The 24,042-nt window shown below is 45.7% G+C and overlaps 1 pseudogene; it reads right to left on the reverse strand.

Annotated features, from left to right (window-relative positions):
• Positions 1–676: 676 nt before the first annotated feature.
• Positions 677–21,837, reverse strand: LOC132223717 (OTU domain-containing protein 6A-like; annotated as a pseudogene).
• Between the last annotated feature and the right edge of the window lie 2,205 nt (positions 21,838–24,042).

The following is a 24,042-nucleotide window of genomic DNA, read 5'->3' on the forward strand; positions in this document are numbered from 1 at the left end:
ATCTGCCTTTGAACGCTTGCATTTTATACTTCTAACAGGTTTTTCCTTGAAGTGATCTGTGTGACAGTGCCATGACTACCCCCTCTAGCTGCAGATCTTTTAAGTCCTGAGAAACTGGGGAGTAGAAAGGCCTAATCATTTATTCTCCAGCAAGCAAGGGCAGCCAGGCACTTAGGTGACCTAAGCCTGTCTCAAGGTTTCTTTTCTCTCTCTTTTTCCATCAAGATTTGAAAAGTTCCCGGAGGACCAGACTTTGTCCCAGCACATTATTGTTCCATTTTATGACAATTATCCCATGACATTACAGGGGCCAGAATCCCTTTTATCCTCCTGTGAGCTCTTGTCATGTTTCTGAATCCCGCAGGAGTCTATTAGACTGTCAGCTTCCTGGGATCTAGCTCGATGTCGACTCCATCTTTGCTTCCCAAGGCACCTGGTACATGGTATTTGCTACTGTAAGCACTTGATTTTATAAGGAACACCTAATAGTCCCCGCAGCCTGTCTCAGTGTCAAGCTGTTTTCATGTATTATGTCCTTACACCTGCGAGGACCCTTGGAGGCAGAGAGGAAACCTGCCCTGTTCACCCTTGTCCCTCATCCTGGCCATGCCCGCTCTATGCCCCGCCCTCACGGCAACGTGCGCATGCGCCCTGGGGCGGACCGCAATGCGCATGCCTAGGCTGCGGCCAGCCGGAAGTCTAAGTGGTGGGAGATGCCTTCATGGCGTCGACTCTGCCCGGTCTCCCGCTCTCCTGCCCTCTCTTCTGGGGGCTCCAGCATCGTCTTAGGCCCTGCTCGCCCTTCTAGGCCCATCTCTTCCAACAAGCGCCCTTGCAGACTGGCCTGCGGCCATTACAGGAGCCGGGCCTGCCGCCCCTACAGATGCGGGGGTTTGCACTCAGCCTGTTTTACAGCCTCTCATCCTTGCCCACGCCCTCTCCTAAAGAGCCTCACTGCAGCACACCAGCCTGCCTCCTCCCCAAAGGTGCAATGAACCCTCTGCCTCTGAAATGTGTGCCTTTTATACCTTTAGCATTTCTTTTCCTTTTCCTGGCGCCGAGCTGGGTGAACAGTGCCCTGACTTCCCGCACCGGCTGCAGCCCTTGTAAGTCCTGGGAAAACTTGGACAAAAGTCTAACCTGAAAAGCGGTATCTTAAGACAATTTATTGTCTTCCAGCAGGAAAGGAACTTTTCCAGCCGGGAAGCCACAGCTTGGTGACTTAACACTGTCTGCCTTAAGGTACGTCTTATTTTTTAAAATCAGCACTTGGTACGTTCGCAGAACTTCCCTTCTCTCCCAGCACAGTGTTGTTCCATCTTCCGACAGTTACCCCATTACTCACCCATTTGCTAGAATGGCAGGGGAGAACGAGGGCAGGGCGGGAGAGGTGACACCCAGCACCCACTGAAAAGACGGGCACCATGGGCAGTTTCGTTGTCCCCAGGACCCCTCCTATCTTCCTGAGCCCCTGCCATCTTTCTGAATCCCACAGAAGCTATCCTAACTGTTTGACTTTTCTCTATCAGATAGTCAGCGACCTGGGGTCGAAGTCGATGTCCAACTCATCTGTTTCCCAAGGCTCCTGGCACATGGATTTGCTATTGTAAGTACTTGGTTTTGTAAATAACACCTAATAAAGTTCCCAACCGCCTGTCCCGGTTTCAGTTACTTTCACGTATTATATCTTTGGTCCTGTGGCAGCCCTTTGAGGCAGATAGGAACCTGCCTTTCCCAACTCATCCCTCACCCCAGTCCTGTCCATTGTAAGTTGTGCTTTCTGTTCCCTGACCCCCGTTTTCTGTGGGTAAAGGAAGAAAAATATGAAGCCACCTCCCTTTGCCTAGAAGGGGAGAGCTTGTCCTTACCCATAACACTGTCTGGCAAGTCTTCAGTTTCCGTGGGCGAGTAGGTAGCAGTCCTCTGACCAGGGAGCTCTCGCTGCTCCCATTCTCCTTCCCTGGCCTCCCGTTCCACATGCAAGGGGAGTGAGGCACTGGGGGTTCGGGGATGAGTCCCAGGGATGCGGCTCAGGCCTCTGCTGCGAGATCGGCTTTGGTGATCCATGTTGATTGAGTGGCTGTTGAATGAACAGCTTCAGTGAATTCTAGGCCCTATGCTGGGGCTCTAAGTTTGGGAACTGGGAGAGGAAGCTTGGGTAGAGAGTTGCTTCCTAACACCTCTGCTCTGGGCTGAGCTGAGGTGCCCCAGTTGGCAGCAGGGGTTGCCCACCAAGTGGGCCCGTGAACCTCCTGCCCCCTTTTAGAGAATGGCCAGATAGGCCAGCTCCCAAGCGCCAACTGTGTGCCCCTCAGTTCCTGCCGAATCCTTTGGCAGTTGACATTCTGAGTGGCAGTTTGCTCTGAATCCTTCTGTCCAATGATATTGCCTGAGTGCCTGCCTCCTGCTGGCAGGCATTGTGCTGTCACAGTGGCAGTCACAGGAAGCTTGGGCAGGGGCACTGTCCCCAAAGCAGTCACCACCCAGCTGGAGCCAGTTACCCATGTTAATAGTATAAAACCATCAGACACATAGGGGTGGTTCTATATGTAGAATGCACCTGAAGAACACCTGGGGAGCTGGAAAACATTCAAGTGTATAGAACAAGCCCCAGAAATGATTTAAGAGGTCCTGGGGCAGGGGGGTGGTCGCAAGTGTCTATGGTTTCACAAACGATGTGTCGGCTGAAAAACCACCACTGGCGGATGGAGGTTAATAGCACGGGTTTGGAGTCAGCTGGTTCTTGGTGCCAATGTGAATTCTACCGCCGCTGTCCTTGTGGCTTTGGGAAGGGTATTGAATCTCTGTGAGCCTGATTTTCATCTGTAATGGGTGACGTTAATACCCTCCCCGTGTGAGACTGAAAGGAGAATGAGTTTCATGATATAAGTGTAAAACCTAACTTAGAATGTGGGCCAGACTTAGGGACTCACTTCTGGTGCACAGGTCAGGAGGAATGCTTTGTGACTTCTGAGGCCAAATCATAAAAAGGATTGTTTTCATCTGTCTTGGATGTAGATCACTTTTTGTCCAGACATTTTTTTAGATGAAATTCACAAGACATAGAATTTATCCTTTCAATATGTGTAATTCAGTGATTGTTAGTATAGTCCTATTGTTCTTCTTTGTGCTCAGTACTGTCTAATTCCAGAACGTTTCTGTCATCTCCAAAAAGAAACCTCATGTCTGTTAGCAGTGAATTCCTCCCTTTCCCCAAGCCCCTGGCAAAAACAAATCTGATATTTATGTGTATGTATGTGTGTGTGTGTGTGTGTGTGTGTGTATACACACACACACACATATACATACATATATATGCACACATACACTAGTGGCCCGGTATATGAAATTTGTGCACATTCAAAGGGGATTAATTAGAGGAAGTATTTTAATACTGCTATTTACCCTTTCTCTATAATAGTGTCAGAGATGAAAAAAAAAGAATAAAATGTATATGAAAATCTTCCTCCTGTCAGAGTCTGGGGCGCACCACGGGACCCAGAGTCAAGTCCCTGCCCACCCACATGCTCCTTGAAATCGCACAAACCCAGACCCGGCCGGGCTCACCCCCATTGGGCTAGATCCAGATCCCTGACCGGTCCCACCCTTGTTAAGCCTGGCCAGGCAGGGTGGCAGCCTCAGGTCCCCTGGCCGGGCGCTGGGTGGGGGGTGTAGCCTGAGGTTCCCTGGTCCGGGGTGGAGGGTGTGCCTTGAGATCCCCCATCAAGCCCTGCTGGGTCGGGGGCGTGGTGTGAGATTCCCCATCCAGCCCCACTGGGCGGGGGATGCAGCCTCAGGTTCCCCTGCCCGGCTCCAGGAGAGGGGCACAGCCTAAGGTCCCCCTTCAAGCCCTGCTGGGCAGAGGGGCTAGGCCTGAGGTCCCTTGGCCTGGTGCTGGGGCCTGGGGTGTGGACTGAGGTCCCCACCAAGCCCCGCTGGGTGGGGGTTGCGGCCTGAGGTCCCCCGTCAAGCTCTACCAGGTCGGGGGCGCACCTTCAGGTCCCACGTCAAGCACTGCCCGGCGGGGTGCCAAGCCTTTGGTCCCCTGGCCTGGTGCAGGGTCGTGGGGCACGTCCTGAGGTCCCCCGTCAAGCCCCGCTGGGTGGGCGGGTGCGGCCTGAGATCCCCTGGCCTGGCGCTGGGACTGGGGATGTGGCCTGAGGTCCCCATGTCAAGCCCCGCTCGGGTGGGGAGGCGTGGCCTGAGGTCACCAGTGAAGCCGTGCTGGGTGGGGGGCACAGCCTGAGGTCCCCTGGCCTGGCACCAGGGCGGGGGCAGTGGCCTGAGATCCCCTATCAAGCCCCATGGTGGAAGCAGGAGGGAGAGGGGGGGCAAAGCCTCAGGTCCCTGCTGATTGCTCATTAAGGCTCATTAGGGGAACTCGGCCTCCACTGTGGGGGCCTTCATCTTTGTGGCAGAGTGATGGTCAATTTGCATATTCCCTATATATTATATAGGATTTGCCTGTTGTAGACATTTCATATAAATAAAATCAAACAGTATGTGTCCTATTGTGTCTGGCTTCTTTCACTTAACTATAATGTTTGCAAAGTTCATTTATGTTGTAGTATATATTGGGACTTCAGTCTTTTTATTGTGATAAATATACATACTATTTTAGCCATTTTTAAGTTTATAGTCAAGTGGCATTAAGTACATTCACATTATTGTGCACTTATCAGCATCATCTTCCCCCAGAATTTTCATCTTCCCAAACTGAAACTAGAGCCTCTAAACCAGCGGTTCTTAACCTGTGGGTCGCGACCCCTTTGAGGGTCGAACGACCCTTTCACAGGGGTCGCCTAAGACCATTGGAGAACACCTCTATAATTACATATTGTTTTTGTGATTAATCACTATGCTTTAATTATATTCAATTTGTAACAATGAAATTGGGGGTCACCACAACATGAGGAACTGTATTAAAGGGTGCCAGCATTAGGAAGGTCGCCGCAAATAGAATCACTGCTCTAAACAATAACTCCCCATTCGCCACTCCTCCCAGCCTGTGGAAACCACCATTGTACTTTTTGTCTCTGAATTTTACTACTCTAAGTGCCTCTCATAAGTAGAATCATACAATATTTGTCCTTTTGTGTCTGTCTTCTTTCACATAAGCTTAATAGTTGTTGTTTTTTTTTAACGGGTTCATTACTTATTTTTAAATGTATGTATTCTTTATTGATTTCAGAGAGGAAGGGAGAGGGAGATAGAAACATCAGTGATGAGAGAAAATCATTGATAGGCTGCCTGCTGCAAGCCCCATACTGGGGATCGAGGTGTGCCCTTGGCCGGAATTGAACCCGGGACCCTTCAAGCCGCAGTTGACACTCTTATCTACTGAGCCAAATGGGCTAGGGCTAAGCGTAATAGTTTTTATTTTTATAATTAAAATTTTTTTTTTAGGCTTAATAGTTTTAAGGTTCATCCATGTTGTGGCATGTATTGGATCAACCTTGAAACTATTAAGCCACTCCTTTTTAAAAATATATATATTTTTTATTGATTTTAGAGGGGAAGAGAGAGAGAGAGAGAGAAACGTCAATGATGAGAGGGAATCATTGACCGGCTGCCTCCTGAATGCCCCAAACTGGAGATCGAGCTTGTAACTCGGGCATGTGCCCTGACCAGGAATCAAACCGTGACCTTCCGGTTCATAGGTCTATACTCAAGCACTGAGCCAAGTGGGTGGGCAAAGCCACTCCTTTTTATGGCTGAATAATATCCCATTGTGTGGATATACCAGTGTTTGTTACAAATTAATAAATTGTTGGATATTCAGGTTGATTATACTTTTAGACTTATGATTAATGATATTATGAATATTCACATACAAGTTTTTATTTATTTATTTATGTATTTATTTATTTATTTTATTGCTTAAAGTATTACAAAGAGTATTACATATGTCTCCTTTTTTTTTCCCCCTTGACAATCCCCTGGCCTCCCCTACCCCCCACTGTCTTATGTCCATTGGTTATGCTTATATGCATGTGTACAAGTCCTTTGGTTGATCTCTTACCCACCCCCCTCCTGCCCTCCCACCCTCCCCGGCCTTCCTGCTGTAGTTTGACAGTCTGTTCGAGGCAGCTCTGCCTCTGTATCCATTTTTGTTCATAAGTTTATAATGGTCTTTATTATCCAGAAATGAGTGAGATCATGTGGTATTTTTCCTTCATTGCCTGGCTTATTTCACTTAGCATAATGCTCTCCAGTTCCATCCATGCTGGTGCAAATGGTAAGAGAGTTCCTTCTTTTTTACAGCAGCATAGTATTCCATCGTGTAGATGTACCACTGTTTTCTAATCCATTCATCTACAGATGGGCACTTAGGCTGTTTCCAGATCTTAGCTATGGTGAATTGTGCTGCTATGAACATAGGGGTGCATATATCCTTTCTGATTGGTGTTTCTGGTTTCCTGGGATATATTCCTAGAAGTGGGATCACAGGGTCAAATGGGAGTTCCATTTTCAGTTTTTTGAGGAAACTCCATACTGTCTTCCATACTGGCTGCACCAGTCTGCATTCCCTCCAGCAGTGAACAAGTGTTCCTTTTTCTCCTCATCCCCTCCAGCACTTGTCGTTTGTTGATTTGTTGATGATAGCCAGTCTGACAGGTGTGAGATGGTACCTCATTGTTGTTTTGATTTGCATCTCTCGGATGATTAGTGACTTTGAGCATGTTTTCATATGTCTCTTGGCTTTCTGAATGTCCTCTTTGAAAGGTGTCTATTTAGGTCCTATGCCCATTTTTTGATTGGATTGTTTATCTTCCTTTTGTTAAGTTGTATGAGTTCCCTATAAATTTTGGAGATTAGGCCCTTATCAGATATGACATTGGCAAATATGTTTTCCCACACAGTGGGTTTTCTTGTTGTTTTGTTGATGGTTTCTTTTGCTGTGCAGAAGCTTTTTATTTTGATGTAGTCCCATTTGTTTATTTTCTCTTTAGTTTCCAATGCCCTAGGCGCTGTATCGGTGAAGAAATTGCTTTGGCATGTGTCTGAGATTTTGTTGCCTTTGGATTCTTCTAGTATTTGTATGGTTTCCCGTCGTATATTTAAGTCGTTTATCCATTTTGAGTTTATTTTTGTGTATGGTGTAAGTTGGTGGTCTAGTTTCATTTTCTTGCATGTATCTGTCCAATTTTCCCAATACCATTTATTGAAGAGACTATCTTGACTCCATTGTATGTTCTTGCCTCCTTTGTCAAATATTAATTGATCGTATTGGTTGGGGCTGATTTCTGGGCTCTCTATTCTATTCCATTGATCTATAAGTCTGTTCCTGTGCCAGTACCAGGCAGTTTTGAGAACAGTGGCTTTGTAATACAGCTTGATATCTGGTATTGATATCCCACCTACTTTGTTCTTTCTCAGGATCACTGCAGCTATTCAGGGTCGTTTTTTATTCCAGATGAATTTTTGGAGAGTCCGTTCTAGGTCTGTGAAATATGCCATTGGTATTTTAATGGGAAGTGCGTTGAATTTATAGATTGCTTTGGGCAGTATGGACATTTTAATGATGTTGATTCTACCAGTCCAAGAACATGGTATGTTCTTCCATCTGTTTATGTCTTCCTCTATCTCTTTTTTCAACGTCCTGTAGTTTTCTGAGAAGAGGTCTTTTACCTCTTTAGGTAAGTTTATTCCTAGGTAGCTTAATTTTTTTGGTGCGATGGTAAATGGGATTGCTTTTTTAGTCTCTCTGCACATTCACTATTGGTGTATAGAAATGCCATAGATTTCTTGGCGTTAATTTTGTATCCTGCTACATTGCCGAATTCTTTTATTAAGTCTAACAGTTTATTGATGGAGTCTTTAGGGTTTTTTAAGTATAATATCATGTCATCAGCAAATAAGGGCAGTTTTACTTCTTCTTTTCCAGTTTGGATGCCTTTTATTTCTTCTTCTTGTCTAATTGCAATGGCTAATCCTTCCAGAACTATGTCGAACAGGAGTGGTGAGAGTGAGCATCCCTGTCTTGTTCCTGTTCTTAGGGGAAATGGTGTTAGTTTTTGTCCCTTGAGTATGATTTTGGCTGTGGTTTTGTCATATATGGCTTTTATTATGTTGAGGTATGATCCTTCAATTCCCACCTTGCTGAGAGTTTTTATCAAAAATGGGTGTTGAATTTTGTCAAATGCTTTTTCTGCATCAATTGATATGACTATGTGGTTTTTTTCTTTCAATTGGTTTATGTGATGTATCCCGTTTATTGATTTGCGGATATTGTACCATCCTTGCATCCCTGGGATAAATCCTACTTGGTCGTGGTGTATGATCTTTCTGATGTACTGCTGGATCCGATTTGCTAAGATTTTGTTGAGGATTTTGGCATCTATGTTCATGAGGGAAATTGGCCTGTAATTCTCTATTTTTTTCTTTTTCTTTTTTGTAATTCTCTTTCATTGTGTTGTCTTTACCTGGTTTTGGTATTAGGGTGATGCTGGCTTCATAGAATGAGCTTGGGAGTGTTCCTTCCTCTTGGATTTTTTGTAGTAGTCTGAGGAGGATAGGTTTTAGTTATTCCTTGAATGTTTGGTAAAACTCCCCTGTGAAGCCGTCTGGTCCTGGGCTTTTGTTTGCTGGAAGCTTTTTGATGACTGCTTCAATTTCTTCCATAGGTATTGGCCTATTGAGATTTTTAGATTCTTCCTGATCAAGTTTTGGAATGTTGTATTTTTCTAGGAATATGTCCATTTCCTCCAGGTTGTCTAGTTTGTTGGAGTAGAGTTGTCCATAGTATTTATTAACAATCATTTGTATTTCTGTGGGATCTGTTGTTATTTCGCCTCTATCATTTCTGATTTTGTTGATTTGGGTCCTTTCTCTTTGCTTCTTGGTGAGCCTGGCTAGAGGTTTGTCAATCTTGTTTATCCCTTCCAAGAACCAGCTCTTGGTTTCATTGATTTTCTGTATTGTTTTTTTTTTGGTCTCTATGTCATTTATTTCTGCTCTAATCTTTATTATCTCCTTCATTTTGCTCACTCTGGGATTTTCTTCTTGCTCTCTTTCTAATTCTTTGAGCTGTAGATTTAGATGATTTACTACCATTTTTTCTTGTTTGTTGAGATAGGCCTGTAGAGCTATAAACTTCTCTCTCAGGACTGCTTTCATTGGGTCCCAAAGGTTTTGGATTGTTGTGTTTTCATTGTCATTAGTTTCCCGGATTTTTTAAATTTCGTCTTTGATCTCATTGGTAACCCAATCAATATTTAATACCGTGCTATTCAGCTTCCAAGTGTTTGAGTATTTTGAGTTGTTTTTGTTGTAGTTTACTTGTAATATTATGGCTTTGTGGTCTGAGATGATGCTTGGTAATATTTCAATCTTCTTGAATTTGGGGAGACTTTATTTGTGACCCAATATGTGGTCTATTTTTGAAGATGTCCCATGAGCACTTGAGGTGAATGTATATTTTGTGGCTTTGGGGTGAAGTGTTCTGAAGATGTCAGTTAAGTCCATCTGATCTAGTGAGTCATTTAGGATTGCTGTTTCTTTGCTTAGTTTTTGTCTAGCGGATTTATCCAGTGATGTCAGTGGTGTATTAAAGTCCCCTACTATGATTGTATTGTTGTCGATCTCCCCCCTGATATCTTCCAGGAGTTTTCTTATGTATGTGGGTGCTCCTGCATTGGGTGCATATATGTTTATCAGGGTTATATCCTCTTGTTGTATTGATCCCTTTAGTATTATGAAGTCGCCTTCCTTATCTCTTGTTATGGCCTTCACTTTGAGGTCTATTTTGTCTGATATAAGTATTGCTACCCCAGGTTTTTTTTTCATTTCCATTTGTCTGAAAGATATTTTTCCATCCCTTCACTTTCAGTCTGTGTGAGACCCCTCTAATGAGGTGGGTCTCTTGTAGACAGCAAATATATGGGTCATGTTTTTTTATCCATTCAGCCACTCGATGTCTTTTGATTGTACCATTTAGTCCATTTATGTTTACAGTTATTATTGAAAGGTACTTGTTTGTAGATATTTCTATTTTTGTGTGTGGCTGTTTTCTTTGTGGGCTTTTTAGTTCTTCTTTTTACACCAGTCCCTTTAGCATTTCTTGCTTTGCTGGCTTGGTGGTGATAAACTCCTTTAGCCTTTTTTGGTCTGTGAAGCTTCTTATGTCCCCTTCAATTTTGAATGATAGCCTTGCTGGATAGAGTATTCTTGGATTCAGTCCTTTGCTTTTCATCACTTTGTAAATTTCTGTCCATTCTTTTCTGGCCTGATGCGTTTCTGTTGAGAAATCATTTGATAATCTGATGGGGGATCCTTTGTAGGTAACTCTCTGTTTCTCTCTTGCAGCCTTTAAGATTCTGTCTTTGTCTTGTACATTTGCCATCGTTATTATGACGTGTCTCGGTGTGGGTCTTTTGGGGTTCATCTTGCCTGGGACTCTCTGTACTTGTGTAACTTTTTTCTTCCCCATATCTGGGAAGTTTTCTGACATTATTTCTTCAAATAGATTTTCTAATCCTTGCTGCTCTTCTTGTCCTTCTTGCGGCCCTATTATGCGTATGTTACTTCGTTTCATGTTGTCCCGAAGCTCCCTTAGGCTCTCCTCCTGCTTTTTAATTTTTTTCTCCAGTTGCTGTTCAGATTGAGCTTGTTTCTCTGCCTTACCTTCTAATTCACTAATTCGGTCCTCTGCTTCTTCTAGTCTGCTGTTGAAACTTTCCATGGTGCTTTTGATTGTAGCTATATCACTTTTGATTTCTTCCTGATTCTTGCATAGGTTGTTGATTTTCTCATCCATCCGGTGAATGAATTGTACAACTATTATTCTGAATTCTTTTTCTGTCATGTTGCATGCTTCAACTTCATTAATGTCCTTTCTTGGCGACTCCTCATTGTCTTTCCTCTGGGTGTTGTTTCGTCTCTTCATTCTGATTATCTCCCGATGGTTCAAACGTTGAGTTGCGTGGGCTGGGCCGTGTGCAGTGGGCGCCTCCCACCACCCTAGTGTCACTGAAGAGCTCTGACACTAAGATGTGTGGTTGTTGTGGGTTGGTGGGAACCAGGCTCGCTCAGAGTCAGTGTTGTCAGCGCTCAATGTGGCCTCATATGTGCCCTTAGAATCAGGGACCCTGCCTGCGCCATGCTGAAACAGAGACCCCCCTGAAGCGTTTTGAAAACCAGAGCCCCCTAGCGTGCGCCAGGAGTCAGAGTTCCCCAGAATCCAGTATCAGAGTCTCTGTTGCTTGGCGCGACCCTGCCTTGAGAATCAGGGTCCCTGTGTGCCCTTGCACCAGGAATTGGAGTCATTGGCTCTTAGTATGAATGCACAGGAAATCAGGATCTCAGGCACAGGTGATAAGAAACACAGTCAAGTCACTGTAGCTTGGTGCTGCCTCCTGACCAGAGAATCGGGGTCCCTGGGCCTGTGCTAAGCGGGACAAATTCATGGTTTTCGCGTGATTGCCCCCAGCCCAGGGCTCTGAAGCCGGCATTGCGCATGGGCTCAGTTCCTGGGGTTCACGCATTTGCTCCCAGCCCAGGGCTCAGAAGCCAGCAGTGCCTGTAGGATCAGTTCCTGGGGTTCGCGCGCTTGCTCCCAGCCCAGGACTCCTGAACCCAGCCCTATGCGGGATCAGTTCCAAGGTGCTTTCGCACTTCCAGGCTAAAGTTCCTGTAGCACTGAGGCCAGTCAAGGGGTGGGTCTATCACTTAGTTACTCTGGCGCTCCCACAAGCCTGCAGGAAGGGGGGATGGGCTCTGTTACTCACAGATCTGCTGTGGGGATTTCTAAACTTTTGGTGTCTGCAGGTCTGTAGCTGTGGTCACAGGTCTCTGTCCCCAGTGGCTGCAGGGTCCTGGTATGCGTCTGAGATCAGACTGGGTGGTGCTGAGGCCAGGATCCTAGTCTCAAGCTGCTCTGTTTCCCAAGATGGCGTGGTCGCCATGCCGTGCCTGTGCTGGCCGCCCAGGAGTGTCCACGCAGGGAGCGGGACTCTGCCGCCTAAGACTGCCCGGTTTAGCAGCCCCTTAGAAGACCTGCAGAATCTAACTGTCCCTAGCTCATACACACACACCACACGACACGTGTCCACACACTCCTCTATCACTTCCTTGTGCTCTCACACTCTCTCCCTCCCTACCTTCCTGCTGGTCGCCATTTTGGAACCTGTTACATACAAGTTTTTAAAAAATATATCTTTATTGTGGAAAGTATGAAAGAAGTCCTCCTTTTTCCCCCATTGACCTCCTCTATCGCCGCCTTCCCGGAGGCCTTCACCACACTAATGTCTGTGTCCATGGGTTATGCATATATACATATAACTTCTTTGGTTAATCTGTCCACCTCCCTCCCCACCTTCCCTCTGAGATTCATCATTCTGTCTCATGCTTCCGTGTCTCTGGATCTGTTTTGTTTGTACGTTTATTTTTATTTCTTCATAAATCTCTATTGTTAAAAGTATTACATAGGTCTCCCTCATTCCCCCATTGCCCCCCCTCCAGCCAGCCCCCGCCCCATGCCCCAGGCCTTCAGTACCTATTGTCTGTGTCCAAGGGATATGCATATATGTATACAAAGTCTTTGGTTGGGTACCTCCCCTCACCCACCCTCCCAGGCCTTCCCTCTGAGATTCCACACTCTGTTCTCTGCTTCCATGTCTCTGGATCCACTCAGATTATCAGTTTATTTTGTTTATTAGATTCCACTTATGAGTGAGATCATATGGTACTTGTTTTACTCTGAAGGACTTATTTCACTGAGTATACATAATTCTCTTCAGGTCTATCTACTGTCTCCAAGGGTAAGAGATCCTTCTTTTCTATAGCTTCATTGTATTCTATTGTATAAACGTACCACAGTTGTTTTTATGCATTCATATTAGGATATATTCCTCCAAGTGGAATCATTGAATCAAATGGCAGTTTCAGTTTTAATTTTTTTGAGGCAACTCCAGACTGTTTTCTACAGTGGCTGCACCAGTTTTCATTCCCACCAGCAGTGTAGGAGGGTTCTCTTTTCTCCACATCCTCGCCATGGCTTGTCATTTGTTGATGGCAGCCATTCAGACAGGTGTAAGATGATACCTCATGGTGGTTTTAAATTGCATCTCTTTGAGGATTAGTGACTTTGAGCATTTTGTCATATGTCTCTTGGCCATCTGTATATTCACTTTGGAGAAGTGTTTACTTAGGTTCTTTGTCCATTTTTTAATTGGATTGTGTTTCTTTTGTTAAGTTGTATGAGTTCTTTATATATTTTGTAAATTAACCTCTTACTAGATGTATCATTGAAAAATACGATTTCCCATATATAGTGGGCTCCGTTTTCATTTTGTTGATAACTTGATTTATTTTGAATATGTTTTTATTGATTTCAGAGAGGAAAGGAGAGGGAGAGAGATATAGAAACATCATTGATGAGAGAATTGTTGATCGGCTTCCTCCTTTTAGGATCAGGGATCGAGCCCACAACCTGGGCATATGCCCTGACTTGGAATTGAATTGTGATCTCCTGATTCATACGTCGACGCTCAACCACTGACCCACCATGGCCGGGATGTTGATGTGGGTTTTTTGTTTGTTTGTTTGTTTGTTTTGCTGTGCAGAAGCCTTTTATTTGGCTGTAGTCCCATTTGTTTATTTTCTCGTTACTTTCCCTTGCCCTAGGAAATGTACCGGCAGACATATTGCTCTGAGAAATGTCTGAGATTTTGCCGTCTATGGTTTCTTCTAGGATTTTTTAAGGTCCCAACTCACATTTAAGTCTTTTATGCATTTGGAGCTTATTCTTTTTAAAAACTTTTATTTATTTTATACTTTTTTGTTACTCCTCACCTGAGGCTATTTTTGTATTGATTTTTAGAGAGTATGAAAGGGAGTAGGAGAGAAACATTGATTGGTTGCTTTCCACTTGCACCCAACTGGGGCTAGGTAGGAATCGAGCCTGCTCTACTGAGTTTCGTGCCCTGGATTGGAATCAAACCTGCGACCCTTCAGTCTGTGGGCCAGTGCTCTATTCAATGAGCCAAACCAGCTTGGGCGAATTTATTCTTGTGTGTGCTGGTCCAGGGTTTTTTTTTTTTTGGCATGTACCTGTCCATCTCCCCTCCCCCCCGATTTATTGAAGAGACTGTCTTTTCTCCATTGTATGCTCTTGCCTCCTTTGTCAAATGTTAACGTAATGGCTTGGTCTATTTTAGGGTTCTTGTTGTGTTTCATTGATCTATGTGCTTTTTCTTGTGCCAGTACCTGGCTGTTTTGATGCCAGTGGCTTTGTAGTATAACTTGATATCTGGAGTTGTGATCCCTCCAACTTTGTCCTTTTTTCTCTTGATTGTTGCAGCGATTTGGGGTCCATTTTGGGCTCCATATAAATTTTTGGAATATTTGTTCTAGATTTGTGAAATATACCGTTAGTATTTTAATAGGGATTGCATTGAATCTGTAGATTACTTTTGGGACATGTTAATGGTGCTAATTCTACCAATCCATGACCACGGTGTATTCTCCCACTTGTTTAAATCGTCCTCTATCTCTTTTTTCAGTGACCTGTAGTTTTCTGAGCACATGTCTTTTACCTCCTCGGTTAAGTTTATTACTAAGTATGTTAATTTTTTTGTTGCAATGGCAAATGTGATTGTTTTTTTAATTTCTCTTTCTGTGAGTTCATTATTGGTGTATAATAATGCCAACGATTTCTGGGAGTTAATTTTGTATCCTGCCACATTGTTGGATTCATTTATTAAATCTAGTAGTTTTTTCTTTTTTTTGCTGGAGTCTTTATGTTTTCTAAGTACAATATCACATCATCTGAAAATAATGATAGATTTACTTCCTCCTTCCCAATTTGGATGCCTTTTATGTTTTCTTCTCTGATTGTTGTGGCTAAGACTCCCAGTACTGTGTTGAATAAGAGTGGTGAAAGCGGACATCCCTGTCTTGTTCCTGTTCTTAGGGGAAATGGTTTTAGTTTTTTGCCCATTGACTATGATGTTGGCTGTAGGTTTGTCATGCATGGCCTTTAATATGCTGAGGTATCATTCCTCTGTTACCACTTTGCTAAGAACTTTTTTTTTTTTTATTGATTTCAGAGAGGATGGGAGAAGGAGAGAGAGAGAGAAACATCAATGATGAGAGAGAATCACTGATTGGTTGCTCCTACACGCCCCCTACTGGGGATCCACCCCCATCCCAGGCATGCGCCCTGACAGGGAATGGAACCATGACCTCCTGATTCATAGGTTGACACTCAACCATTGAGCCACGCCGGCCGGGCACTGAGGGCTGTTTTTAAATGAAAAATGGGTGTTGGATTTTGTCAAGTGTTTTTCTGGGTCTATTGATATTATCATGTGTTTTGGTCTTTCAGTTTGTTTATGTGATGTATCACATTTATTGATTTGCAAATTTTGTGCCAGCCGTACATCCCTGGAATAAATCCTACTTGGTCATGATGTATGATCTTTTTAATATATTGCTGGATCTGATTTGCTAATATTTTGTTGAGGATTTTTGCATCTCTGCTCATCAGGGGTATGGCCTATACCGTAATTCCATTTCTTTGCAATGTCTTATCTGGTTTTGGAATTAGGATAATGCTAGTCTTGCAAAAAAAAAAAAAAAAAACTTGGGAGTGTTCGTTTCTCTGGAATGTCTTGGTATATTTTGAGGAGGATAGGTGTTAGTTCTCTTTTGACTGTTTGGTAAAACTCCCCTGTGAAGCCATCCAGGTCAGGGCTTTTGTCTGCTTGGAGTCTTTTGGTTACTGCTTCAGTTTCATCAGGTGTTTTCAGCCTGTTCAGGTTTTGTGATTCTTCCTGATTCAGTTTTGTACAGGTTTCATGTGAACCTATGTTTTTAGTCCCCCTGAGTGGTCATTATACTCCCCCACCTCCCAGTCCCCAGGCCATTAGTGACCCACCCCTGTATTTGGGTTCATCTGCTTCCCTGGGTGGCCTGCTTGGCTCTTTCTCCTTCTGTGACAATCTCAGCCTACTGTTTCTTGTCGGGTCCTTATCTATTCAGCGGAAACACATATTTTTCTGCGTCTCCTGGCAGTTCAGTTTACATCTACGGCTATCATTTTATTGTCCCTTCTGCCACAGGCAGTTCCAACTCTGGTCTCTAGACTTTACTTGTGTGGGTCAGATGCTAGTTCCTCATCCTACCAGGAGACACAGCTTTCTGAAACTTTTTTGTCATTTGCTTGAGGTAGCAACATTTGTCTCTCATTCTAGAAGTCATCTACCAAGTGATCAGGACACTCAAGCAGCTCCTGGAAAAGCCCCGGTGGGAAGAAACTGAGACCTCCCAGGAGCCGCCAGCACCAACTCGCCAGCCTTGTGACTGCACCTCTTTGGAACCAGAGCTTGCAGCTCCAGTCAGTTGTGATGACTGCCGCCCCGGTGACATCTCAACTGAAGCCTCATGTGACCTCCTGGACCAGAACCACCTAGCTCAGTTCCTGAGTTCACGACCCACACCAACAGTGAGTTTGGAAAATGTTCATTATTGCCTAATTTTGAAGGTTTTTTTGAAACACAGTTCATACACATAACTATTACCATTTTAGAGTGTGTAGTTCAGTGCTCTTTAATACATTCATTGTTATGCAGCCATTGCCACTGTCTCATTCCAGAATATTTCCATCTCTTCAAAATCATAGCCCATACCTCGTAGCAGTCACCCTTAGTTCTGTCTACTGCCCATCACCTAAAAACTGTTAATTTACTCTCTGACTCTAAGGATTTGCTTATTGTGGACATTTGCTATAAATGGAAACATAGAACTTGTGATTTTTAAAAAAGATATTTTTATTATTTTAAGAAAGACGAAGGGAGAGGGAGAGAGAGATAGAGACATAAGGGATGAGAGAGAATTATTGACCGGCTGCCTCCTGCACACCCCCAACTGGGGATCAAACCCTCAACCTAGGCAGTGCCCTAACTGGGAATTGAGCCATGACCTCTTGGTTCATGGGTTGACTCTCAACCACAGAGCCACACCAGCTGGGCACAATAGGTGTTCCTTTTCTTTCTTTTTTTTGAATGATTTCTTTTAGGTATCATAGTGTTTTCAAGGTTCATCTGTGTTGCAGGACAGGTCAATCATTTCTTCTTTCTTTAAAAAAGACTTTCTTTTAGAGTAGTTCTAGGTTCATTTCAACATCCAGGGGAAGTTTAGAGATCTCCCATATACCTGCTGCCCTCCCACATGCATAGCCTCTCCCACTGTCAGCATCACTAACCAGAGGGATACATTTTTAACCAAGGATGAACCTACATTGACTCATCATTATCACCCAAATTCCATAGTTTACCTAGGGTTCACTTTTGGTGTGATGGGAATGGGTTTGGATGAATGTATACTGACATACAGGGTGGGGCAGAAGTAGGTTTACCGTTATTCCTTTGAGAAACAATAGTTAACAAATAATACAAGAATGAACTGTTTTGTGTACTCATAAATGTGAACCTATTTTCCCCCCACCCTGTATTTCCATCATTATAATATACAGAATATTTTTACTGCACTAAAAATCCTCTGTGCTCTGCCTGCATTCTTTTTCATAGGTGTAGTAGTGGCCTGGTACATGCAATTCATGCCTCGGGAGTGTTGTCCGTCACCCGGCCTGCACCCTCTTCAATCTGGGACCCCTCGGGGGATGTCTGACTGCCAGTTTAGGCCCAGTCCCTGTGGGATCCCTCATGGCCCTGTGGGATTGGGCCTCAACCGGCAGTCGGACATCCCTCTCACAATCCGGAACTGCTGTCTCCTAATCGCTCACCTACGTGCCTGCCTGATTGCCCCTAACCACTCTGCCTGCCGGCCTTCTTGCCTCTAACTGCCCCCCTCTGCTTGCCTGTTCACTCCCAACTTTCCCCCACTGCTCGCCTGCTTATCCCCCAATGCCCCCCCCCAACCCTGCTAGCCTGTTTGCCCCCAACTGGACCTCACTGCCGGCTTGCTCTCCCTCAGCTGTCCTCCCCTGCTGGCCTGATCACCCCTACTGCCCTCCCCTCCTGGCCTGATCGCCCCTAACCGCCTCTGCCTCAGCCCTGCCACCATGGCTTTATCCGGAAGGATATCCGGAAGGTCTCCCGGCCTAATTAGCATATTAGCCTTTCATTAGTATAGATAATATTTCACTGTAATGATATATTGTATTTTTTTAATATTTGTTCACATTTGCTTATATTTTCGAGGAGAAACAATATAATAAAAAGACAATAAGAACAAATAAAACTATATAGGGGGTGGGAGGGGTCAGGGTAGAGGAGACCAGGATGGGGGCAAAACTTATCTGAATACACCTTGGTATATAATATGACTTTGGAATAAAGTTTTGAGGCAATTATAACCAGAAAAAAACACACAAAATGAAAAAAGAAAAAGAAACAAGTGAATCTAGTTGTACTTTGTTGGTGACATAACCATGTAGAGAAAAGAATTATTCTGACTGACCTTAGAATACTATATATATATATATATATATATATATATATATTTATTTTTGAGTCAACTAAATAGTTACTGAGAACCTGTTATGTGGTAGCTGCTGGGATATAAATATGCATACTCTGCTCCAAAGGCTCTACCAACTAGGTGAGGGAGACAGACACATGGTATGGTGACACACACAGGGTGTGACAGAAACATCCAGGAGGGAATCCTCTCCAGGGAGTTCATAGAAGTCTTCTTTTTTATTTATTTATTTATTTTTATTGCTTAAAGTATTACAAAGGGTATTACATATGTGTCCATTTCCTCCCACCCCCCCCCCGCCCTAGACAGTCCCCTAGCGTCTCCTATCCCCCGGTGTCTTATGTCCATTGGTTATGCTTATATGCATGCATACAAGTCCTTTGGTTGATCTCTTACCCCCCTACCTCCTGCACCACCACCCTCCCCGGCCTTCCCGCTGCAGTTTGACAATCTGTTTGAGGCAGCTCTGCCTCTGTATCTATTATTGTTCAAAAGTTTATAAAATCATAGAAGTCTTCTTAAAGGAGATGATCTCAAAAGTCAATAGTGAGTGGTAATACCATATGTAGAGAACCTGAAGCACTTCAATATTATTGTAACTTACAGCTGGAGACGAGATAGGTGATTAATTATGTCAACATGTTCAGTAGTTAGAAAAAAAGAAACCCCAAACAGCCCACGAAACAATCCCTCCCCCCACCAAGAACTAGGCAAAAGGCATAAGGCATTCACAAGGCATTCCGAGTACATAAACGCCAAGTATATCTAAGTAATCCAATATATGCATGGACAGTCTGAAGATGCTGAGCTAAACTGATTTTTCCCCAAGTTAAGAACGCCATCAATCCCAGTTTCCATTTTAACCCCCACATTGTTTGTAACATAACCAATTCTCATCGGGCAGGGAGGCAAAACCCTTAAGGGCAAGATGCGGTTGGCACTTTCCAACTGACCCCCTCAAGCGGTACAATACAGATCCCTTCCCAGTGCCTAGTCCATGTGCCCCACCCTGTGAAGGAGGCAAAGACGGAAAGGGGGAGGAGGAAGCAAGACCAGGTGAAAAGCGGGGCTGTTCAATTTTGAACAAGACAAAGAAGAGAAAAGCCAGAGCAGCAAGGCAAAGGGAATAACAGAGCCTATTGAGGGGACCAGGCGGCGGCTCCAGCACAGGCGGGAACAGCAACAGCAGCGGGGCACCCACAGCTTATGAGAACCACGGGGCAAAGGCCCCCACGGCTTCGGCTTCGGCTTCAGCTTCGGCTTCCGCTTCGGCTTTGGCTTCGGCTTCGGCTTCGGCTTCGGCTTCGGCTTCGGCTTCGGCTTCGGCTTCGGCTTCGGCTTCGGGTCCGGCTTCGGCTTCGGCTTCGGCTTCGGCTTCGGTGGCTTCGGCTGCGGCTTCGGCTTCGGCTTCGGCTTCGGCTTTGGCTTCGGCTTCGGCTTCAGCGGCTTCGGCTGCGGCTTCGGCTGCGGCTTCGGCTTCGGCTTCGGCTTCGGCTTCGGCTTCGGCTTCGGCGGCTTCGGCTTCGGCTTCGGCTTCGGCTTCGGCTTCGGCTTCAGCGGCTTCGGCTGCGGCTTCGGCTGCGGCTTCGGCTTCGGCTTCGGCTTCGGCTTCTTCGGCTTCGGCTTCTTCGGCTTCTTCGGCTTCTTCGGCTTCTTCGGCTTCGGCTTCGGCTTCGGCTTCGGCTTCGGCTTCGGCTTCGGCTTCTTCAACTTCTTCGGCTTCTTCAGCTTCTTCTTCGGCTTCTTCGGCTTCTTCGGCTTCTTCGGCTTCTTCGGCTTCTTCGGCTTCTTCGGCTTCTTCGGCTTCTTCGGCTGCGGCTTCGGCTTCGGCTTCAGCTTCGGGCGGCTTCACCGAGTCGTAGTGTTCCCCGCCAAAGCTGGAGGTGCAGCGCCTGTAGAGGAGGGTGAGCGGCTTCTTGGTGTCCTCCAGATCACCTCGATGGGCCCTACAGATCACCTCAATGGGGCCCTGCAGGACATGCGACAGGGCCCTCAGCACGAGTTGGCCTCACCAGGATGCGTGGTGCACCATGTTGTCGCAGTAGCTGAAGTCCTCGCGGGTGTAGACCTCGCGGGTTTCGGGGTCGCTGAAGAAGGGCAGGAATTCGTGGACGTGCTTGCACTTGTAGTTGGCGGTCCAGCCCCGCAGGCTCTCCACGGTCACGGAGAAGGGCAGCTGGTCTTGGACGGCGCGGCACATGCAGTGGCTGTCGGCCGGGATCTCCATCTCCAGGTTCTTGGCCTCGAGGGTGACCGCCAGCTTCTCCTACTCGTCCGGCCATAGTTGGCCAGGTACCCCACTCGGTGTCGGCCGCTGCCATCTTCTGGCGCGCTCTCTGCGGCGTGGCCCTGCTTTCGCGCCTTCTGTGGACCCTCGAAGGCAAGGAGGCCGGTTCTCAGGAGCCATCTTGGCCAGACCCTCAGCGAGGGAATCGAGGTTGCTGCTGGCAGGGGGAAGCTCTGTGAACCTCCCCAGCTCCCGCTGCTGTTTCTGCTGCATTTCGGCCTCAAGGCGGCCACGGCAAGGAGCAACTGCTTTCTTTTCTTCTTGTCGTTCTTAGGGACCGCGTTCTTCATGGCCTGGATGCGTTCCTGCAGCTCTTCTTTCTGGCGGACGTGGCGACGCTTCAGCCGCTGGTACTCAAGCTGCAGATCTGCCTGGTGTTTGGCGAGAACCCACGTTTGGTGGCAGCGAGAGGACCCGCCACAGTTCAGCCCAACTGCTCCAACCTCCAACAGGTAGCTGATCTCAGCCTCCAGTGGCGGGCTGCTCTAGAATACAGTATTTTTACCCAACAGTCTCAGTAAGATACATTCCAAGGCTAACAAATAGTTTAAATTAGATTCAGCAATTTTACTAGTAAAAGTAATGTTGAGGTGGTTAGGAATTAAGACTTCCCCATGACAGATAAGAAATAAGCATAAATTTAAAAATATATGTAGTACGTGAAAACCCTGTATATTTAAATTTGAATTGGAAGTTTAGCAAGATCTTACTCTTCCCTTTAATAAAAGATAGATGTGGCCTTTAAATATCCCCCCCTGGTAGAATCCAGAGAAATGCTTGCTTCCAAGTGTGAGGTGGCTAATGGACTTGGTCGTCTAACCTTGTTCGCCAACCGGTGGTCCGTGGAGAAACAATATAATAAAAAGATAATTGCTGGCATTGCATCCTCAACAGAGCTGAAATCTGCCTCTGAGATTCCCCAAACCTGGGTTCTCGTCCCAGCTCTTCCTCCTGCTCCCTCCAAAGGCATCAAGCTCTGTACCGTGCTGAACCCAGATTCCTCACCTGTGAAACGAGGAGAATGAACCCGTGTGTCCTTTTCGCCCTTCAAATCCATGTGGAACAACCACAGATTTCTGGCATACCTTCCGACTTGCTGATGCCATGAATTCTGAGTGTTTCCCCCATTATTACATTCTTAAATGGGCATGTCCACGAAATTCCATCGGAATTGGAATCACATAGCAATACCTAGAAAAAGAAATATTGCTGGCTCGTTAGCTCAAAGTGGAGGAAGAAGGAATCTACTTTGTCTTTTTGTCTCTTTCAGCCATGGAATTGCATGAACACCTGCACAGCGTAGGCACCAGGGAAGGTCTGAAGGAGTGAGAACTACAAAAAGCTGTGGAGAGCTTTACGTGGAATATCACCGTCTTAAAGGTACCTAGCAGGTTGTTGCTGGTGCTAGTGGTTTTGCAGACTTTTTCAGCGTGTTTCTTTCTGTCCCCACACTTTGTGCACGGTCCATTACCCACCACTAGAGGCTATACATGCTCACTGGGATCCAGTGCCCTCTGTCCTCTGAGAGTCTGCAGGCACCACGGCTGGGCGGCACGGCTCAGAGGGAGAATGTGGGGACTTTAACGGTTGGTGGGCACATTGTGGATTCTGGTAGGAAGTGAAAGGACCTTGCTTTTCATCTTTGAAGCATTGTGAACTTCATAAATGCCAGGTGCTGAAAAAACCAGCGATGAGCCTGGAGAGTGAGGGCACTTCCTTGTCGTCATCATGGAGGTTATAGGTCTGGACCAGCCGTAGTCAGGTGCAGCAGTCGCTTTGTACTCACTCCTCCATTTCAGGGCTGTGTGGCCCAGGATCCGGGCCGGGTAGAGTTCCTCTCAGGCCACGTGTCCTACCGCCTAGAGAGGGTGCTATGTATCTGCGTGGAGTTGGAAAGTCGCCTACCTCGCAGTCTTCATGATGTGTGTGGCCCGATCTCCTCTATTGAATACTTTGAATTCGCTGAATCTCAGTGGTGGTTCTTGGGTCTGTTGTGCAGTTGCTGACAGCGGGACTGCGGTTGTCCACTTTGGCTGGACATGTGAGATGGCTCCCTCCCGTGGCTGTTGACCAGAGTGTCTGCACCTGGTCTTTCCATGTGGCTTGGCCTTCTTCTAGCAGGCACTGTGTTCCAAGAGGGAGTCAGCATCCCCGATGACCCATAAGGGACCTGCAGGTCTTGCCCAGCCTCTCCTCAGAAGTCCCAGGTCACCTCTCCTGCGTTCCTTTGTTTAAGCAAGTCACCAAGTCCACCCAGACTCAAGGGGGTAGAGAACTTGACTCCTCTTGATGGGTGAGTGGCAAGGTCATGCTTCTGGGTGTTACTGGCTCCACTTGTGTAGTTCACCGCCTTTCCTCGTCGTCTTTGCCGGTTTTCCAGCAGGCCCACCCTCCATCTCTCCTGGGATGCGATTGATGAGCTCTGTGCACTGACTGCCCCTTGGTGCCCATACAGGGGCCTAGTTTTCCTGGAGATGCAGGGACCGAGGAACTGCGGCCGGCTGTGTGGTGCTGTGGGGAAGGGTGGTATTTCTCTCTACTCTACTTTGTTTTACCCATTTATGAGCTGATGGACATTTGGGTTGTTTCTAGGTTTTTTATTATTATGATGAATAATGCTTCTATGAACCTTTGAAGATAAGTTTTTATGTGAACATAAGTTTTCAGTTCTCTTGGGTATATATACCTATACTGGAATTTCTGGACCATAGGTAACTATGCTTGACGTTTGGGGACTTGTCAAAGTGTTTTCCACAGCAACTGCACCATTGCATTCTGGTAATGTACAAGGGTTCTGATTTCTCCAAATCCTCTGCAACAGTTGTTAATGACTTTTTGATATAGCCATCCTTGTAGTTATGAATTGAAATCTCATTGTGGTTTTGATTTGCATGTGTCTTATGACAATGATGTTTAGCTTTTTTGAGCATCTTTTCCATGTGCATTTTGGCCATTTGTGTATCTTCTTGGGAGAACTATCTGTTCATGCTTTCCATTGTATAATTTGGTTGTCTTTTTTAAAAAAATATAAATATTTTATTGATTTTTTACAGAGAGGAACGGAAAGGGATAGAGAGTTAGAAACAATGATGAGAGAGAAACATCGACCAGCTGCCTCCTCCACACCCCCTACTGGGGATGTGCCTGCAACCAAGGTACATGCCCTTGACCAGAATTGAACCTGGGACCCGTCAGTCCACAGGCCGAGGCTCTATCCACTGAGCCAAACCGGTTAGGGCTGGTTGTCTTTTTTAAAAAAGATCTTTAATTGATTTTTAGATAGAGGAAGGGAGAGGGAGTGAGAGAAACAT

This window comes from Myotis daubentonii, chromosome X (genome assembly GCF_963259705.1).
Source record: "Myotis daubentonii chromosome X, mMyoDau2.1, whole genome shotgun sequence".
NCBI lineage: Eukaryota > Metazoa > Chordata > Mammalia > Chiroptera > Vespertilionidae > Myotis > Myotis daubentonii.